Below are 5,774 nucleotides of genomic sequence, written 5' to 3'. Positions count from 1 at the left end.
ATATATATATATAATGGAGTATTACATGGCAATGAGAAAGAATGAAATATGATCATTTGTAGGAAAGTGGATGGACCTTGAGAGTGTCATGCTAAGTGAAATAAGTCAAGCAGAGAAGGACAGATACCATATGTTTGCACTCATAGGTCTAACAGGGGAACAGGAGAAAACTAATGGAGGACCAGGGGGAGGGGAAGAGGGAAAGAGAGTTGGGGAGAGAGAGGGATGCAAAACTTGAGAGACTATTGAATGCTGAAAACGAACTGAGGGATGAAGGGGAAGGGGGAGGGGGGAAAAGAGGTGGTGGTGATGGAGGAGGGCACTTATGGAAAGAGCACTGGGTGTTGTATGGAAACCAATTTGACAATAAACTATTAAAAAAACTAATAAATAAATAAATAAATAAGTACTTTCTATAAACCAGGCACTGTGCTAAACACTTTATACATATCATCACTTAACCCTCACGACAATTTTACAAGATGGGTACTACAGCTTCCTCCCTCTACTCCAACAAAACATGTGAGGAGAAAATTGAGTGAAAGATATTAAGGAATTGCGTAAGTTCACACAAGTAGTAAACTGGTCTGTGGTAGAGTCAGAATTTGAACCCAGATGCCTGAATGACTCCAGAGGTCATGTTCTTTCTTTGAGAAATTTTACCTATACATACACAATTTTATTTGAATGTATAAATGAGGTATAACATATACTGGGATTTTAAAAAGATAGTCAATTACTTTTTAATCTATTATATGCCTCATCTCTACCTCTCCTTTTCATGTCCATGCATATCACTTCTATTCAAGTTACTAATTCGGTATAAAGTTCTTCCATATCCTTCTATAATCACATACAAATATACATAAACACTTATATGCATTTTGATAAATATGAATTGTCAGTGTTTGATAAATAGGAGCATATTATACACACTTCAATGTATTTTACTTTCATAATAACACGTGAAAATTCTGCCAAGTCAAATAGTATAACTCTAATTCATTATTTTTAATGGTTCTCTAATATGGATACACTATAATTTATGTGACCATTTCCCTGCTGACAGGCACTCAATTAACTCCCAGTATTTTGGGACAATGTTGGAATAAGTACTCTTAAATCCCCATGTTCTTACATATATCCATATACACCAGTTCTTTTGTTTCTAATGGCCAGATTCCCAAGTGTGGAATTACAAGGGTTGAATTTTAATAGGTGTTGCCAGATTGCTTTTCAAAAGGGTATAGGAATCACATTTCCTCTAGCAATCTAGGAAGGTATCTTTCCCTCTATAATCCTATCATCAATAAGTGGTACCATTGTTTTTAATTCTTTTACGTCTTCGGGTATAAAATATCTCACTCTTTAGTTTGCTTTTCTCTGGCTGCTAGTGCATTTGAACATCTTCTCATGTTTGCTAGGCTTTTGGACTTTCTTTTCTATGAATTGTCTATTCATATTCTTTGCCAATGTTCAAAACGGGTTATCTTTTTATTATTGGCTTGTAACAGAATTTTGTATATTGCCGAACCTTCTGATATTTTACATCTAGCTTCTTAGATGTTTACTTTCATTTTTGTTTTTCTAGGTTTTACATTTAAACCTTTAATCCACCTGTACAAGTATCCACTTTGTTTTCTTTAATACTATTTAATAAAGAAACCATCTTTTCCTCCACTGAATTAAAATACAATCTTTTTCATATAATAAATTTTCATACTTACTGGTATACAACTTCTTAACTACAGAAGTACAAAGCACCTTATAATCAAACTTCAGAATACCAAAATAAGGAAAAAACCCTTTAAAGTAACTACAGAGAAATGACATAGTACCTATATGCGAACAGTAATTAGAGGCCAGGAAAGTGTGGCACAACATTTTTCAAGTGCTGAAGGAAAATAACTATCAACCTCAAATCCCATATCAGGAAAAACAACCTCTCAAGAATGAAGAAAAATAAAGATATTCTCAAATGAAGAAAAACTAAAGGAGTTTGTCACTAACAGACATATCCTTAGGAAGTTTTCCAAACAGAAAGAAATAAGTGAATAAGGTTTAACTTCAAGGAGGAACAATGTAATGATTAAAAGCAATGGCAAATATAAGCAACTATCTTTCTCCTTATGAATCTCTTAAATCATGTTTGATGGTTGAACCAAAAGTTCATAGCATCATTTGATGTGGTGCTCAATGTATATCGAGAAAATATATGACAATTAATATATAAAATGTGGAGGGGATACAGATGCCTGGGTGGCTCTGTCAGTTAAGTGTCCAATTTCATTTTAGGTCACGATCTCACAGGTTGGAGCCCAGTGTCGGGCTCTGTGCTGACAGCTCAGAGCCTGGAGCCTGCTTCAGATTCTGTGCCTCCCTCTCTCTCCACCCCTTCTCTGCTCATGCGCACCCTCTCTCTTTCTCTCTCTCTCAAAAATAAACATTAAAAAAAATTTTATTGGAAATAGAGAAAAATGAATTAAATAAAGAATAGTTTCTTGAAAAATATCAATAAAATCAATAAAACCCCACTAAGATAAAAAGAAAGTAGACACAAATTACTAATATCAGGAATGAAATAGGGGTTTATCATTAAAGACTCTACAGAATACTAGTGTGCTGATAACAGAAAAAACAAGACAAAGATAGCACACAGAAAAAAACTACATACCGATGCCTGTCATATCTATATCTTAATAAAATATTAGCAAAAAGAATCCAGTAATGTATATAAAGTGTTATATGCCATGAATACGTGGAATATATTTCAGGTATATTTAACATTAAAAAATCAACGTAACCTTTCATATCAAGATGATATGATGATATGATGATAAAGAAGATAAAGCATATCATATAAATTAACTAAATACACACCATGGGACCCAGCACAATTGCATTCTTGGGCATTTATCCCAGAGAAATAGAAACATGTTCACACAACACCTTCAAACAAACGTTCATACTAGTTGTAACTGTAATAGTCCACAACTGGATACAACCCAAATGTCTTTCAACAAGTGAAAGGTTAAACAAACCAGCACAATCATACTATAGAATACTACTCAGCAATAAAAAGAAACAAATTATTGATACACTCAACAACTTGAATTGATCTCAAAGGAATTCATGCAAAGTAATCTTAAAAAGTTACACACTGTATGATTGTGTTTATACTACATTCTTGAAATAGACAAAATTAAAGAATTGGAGAACAGACTAGTGGTCGCCAGGGGTTAGGGACAGGGGTAGGATGAGATGGTTGTGGCTATAAAGAAAATGGTGGTTACATGAAGCTATATACACACACAAACGAGTGCTGTGAAATAGGGGGAAACTCAATAAATCCTGTGGATATATTAATGTCAATTTTCTGGTTTAAAAATTATACTACAGTTATACAAGATGCTACCATCGGGGAAGGTTAGTTGAATGGCACGTGGGGACCTCCTTATACATTGTTTTTGCAACTTCCTGTCAATCTATAATTATGTCAGAATAAAAAAGCTTTTGAAACCACACATGTTATTTATTTAATTGCAACTGGTATAAGTGGAATTCAAAAAACTGGGAATCTCACCACATAGTCACGTGTAAGCTTCAAAACATACAGTATGCAAGTCAACACATACTACAGATGCATAAACAGAGCCTTTTTTAGTCTGCTTACCATTAAATTTATATTCATTTCATCCTTCTCCAAATAACATATTAGAGGAAGTCATCATTTTCTATATTGACTTGATAATCTCACCAGTTGCAACAAAACCACTTCCTTTGTAGTTCTTTTCATTTGTGCAGTACATTCTCATCCTCTTATCTGACCTTAACAATGCCTGCACGACAGGCAGGACAGCGGACATTACTTGTCCGAGTTCATGGGGTTTAAAATGGCACAATCAATTCTATAGTCTTCTGGCTCCTATTCCAGTATTTTCCAGTCACATGTCACTCTGAAACTTTATGCAGTACTATAGAATTTGAATAAATAGCACCATATTGTAGGAGAAAGTTGGAGAAGGAATAAGCATGATGCACATTATACCAATCCTGCAGGCCTTCACCTTTAGGTGGAAAAATGGGGGGGGGGGGGGATCCAAAAGAGACTTTCCTACTCATCATTTTGGAAAGAAGCTTAAAAAAAAAAAAAAAAACCTTTGTGAATAAAACTTTCAGAGATTTCCCCTAACTTTCCTGGGTTTCTTTTTGTTACATTTACCTCTCTCCACAGGGATTTGCTCTTAGAACAAAAGTGGCTAAGAACTATGGGTTCAGATACTGGACTATGAACTCTTCCAGGGTTTGGCATACAAGACACAAAGCAGGTGCTCTGTTACTAATCATGAGGGAAGAAATGAATTTGCTCATCAAAGAATACATGTGTCATCTTGCCTTGTGTGAAAAAATTTAAAAAAAAACCCGAGGGTGAGAGTTTACAGTTAAGGCGTTAGGGTGAAGGGTGATTATAAAGTAGTGTGAGCATTAGAAGCCTTCTGCAAAGAACATCTAGAGAGCTTTGGGTGTTTCATTCTACCAGTGGATGTTTATTGAGTGTTTATTGGGTGTAAAACACTGTTCTAAGTGCCATATGAATGATCTCATTTGATAAAACAATCTTAACAGAAGAATAGCAATGTATTTCATTTTAAGGATGAGAAAGATTCAGGCCAGACTCCTTCCTTAAAATACCATGATGCAAGGCAAGCGGTAGAGGCAACTGAAAGCCTCAACGGTTTCCCCAACATGCTGCACTCTAAGTTCAAGGGAAGGAGCTCGGTTCTGACCTTGGTGCCACGGAAAAATACCTGAGCAACTAAGACTGAACATCAAATATGTGGTAGGGAGTGTCAAGTTCAGAGACTGGCCCACGAGTCAATACTCAAGGGTACATGGTGTAACAAATTTGGAAGAGGATGGGGGAAGAGGCTGATCGACGGGGAAAACGGAGATCAAAGCAAAACAGCCTTTAATGACCTCGCCGAAGGACAAGTGGGGAAACTGAAATGCACGAAGGTAAGACAGTGACTTATCCAGGGCTAGTTAGGGTCTTAGAACGTTTAGAACTTCTTAGAGGAACAAGAAGTCTGATCTTTGGAGTCTCCAGCCCAGTCTTTGGCCCCCCCCCCTAGTCATTTCTTCCCGGCCAACTGCCCAATGTCCGAGCCCCTACTCCCAAAAAGGGCCGCCATAAACGTCCCGCAGGCAGGCTGCCGTTAAGTAGTACAAATGGCTCGTTACCGCGCCCAGAGGAACCACTGCTGGGACAGCACCAGAGTGGATCCGAACCCCGAGAGCTGGCAGCAGTAATTAACGCCCTGGGCCAGTACAGGCTCTGCGAGGAGCCCCACAGAGGAAATGCTCTGGCTCCCATGTGCCTGCTTGACCGTCAGTTCTTACGCAAAGTCATCCCCCCAAAGCAGTGCCTCACCTGTTAGCCTAGAAAGCAGCGGACTCTATCGAAACGCGCCTGCCTACACAGCACTGGGAGCGGAAGTCCCGCCTACCTCTACGTCACAGCGCCGCGCCGCGCGGCGCGGCGCACCCCTGCGGAGAGGCGGTCTCTTGAAGTCGCGGGAAGTACTCAGGTTTGGGAGGTTCTTGAGGGTGCCTAGCGGTGTGTGTTCCAGGTACAGGGAGAGCGTCGGAGGGGTGTAGGTGTTCTGGAACTTTGTCTTCCTTTTCATTTGAACGCTAACCTCCTCCGAGTTCAGCCAATCTCGTATACTTCTGCTTCCCTTACTCCTTTGTCCATGCTCATTTTACCCTTCCTC

At 38.4% G+C, this 5,774-nt stretch overlaps 1 protein-coding gene across 6 annotated transcripts in view; it reads right to left on the bottom strand.

The window, feature by feature from the left end:
• Positions 1-5,487, bottom strand: part of LDAH (lipid droplet associated hydrolase) — a 101,330-nt gene extending 95,843 nt beyond the window's left edge. For all 6 annotated transcript variants that reach the window (XR_003908038.1, XR_003908040.1, XR_003908039.1 and 3 more), the window contains exon 1: positions 5,432-5,487. The gene's annotated coding sequence lies outside the window, so the exon portion shown is untranslated. The remainder of the gene's footprint in view (positions 1-5,431) is intronic.
• Between the last annotated feature and the right edge of the window lie 287 nt (positions 5,488-5,774).

Source organism: Suricata suricatta, chromosome 4, assembly GCF_006229205.1.
Source record: "Suricata suricatta isolate VVHF042 chromosome 4, meerkat_22Aug2017_6uvM2_HiC, whole genome shotgun sequence".
NCBI classification, from domain to species: domain Eukaryota; kingdom Metazoa; phylum Chordata; class Mammalia; order Carnivora; family Herpestidae; genus Suricata; species Suricata suricatta.
This window is presented reverse-complemented; position numbering and strand designations above follow the sequence as displayed.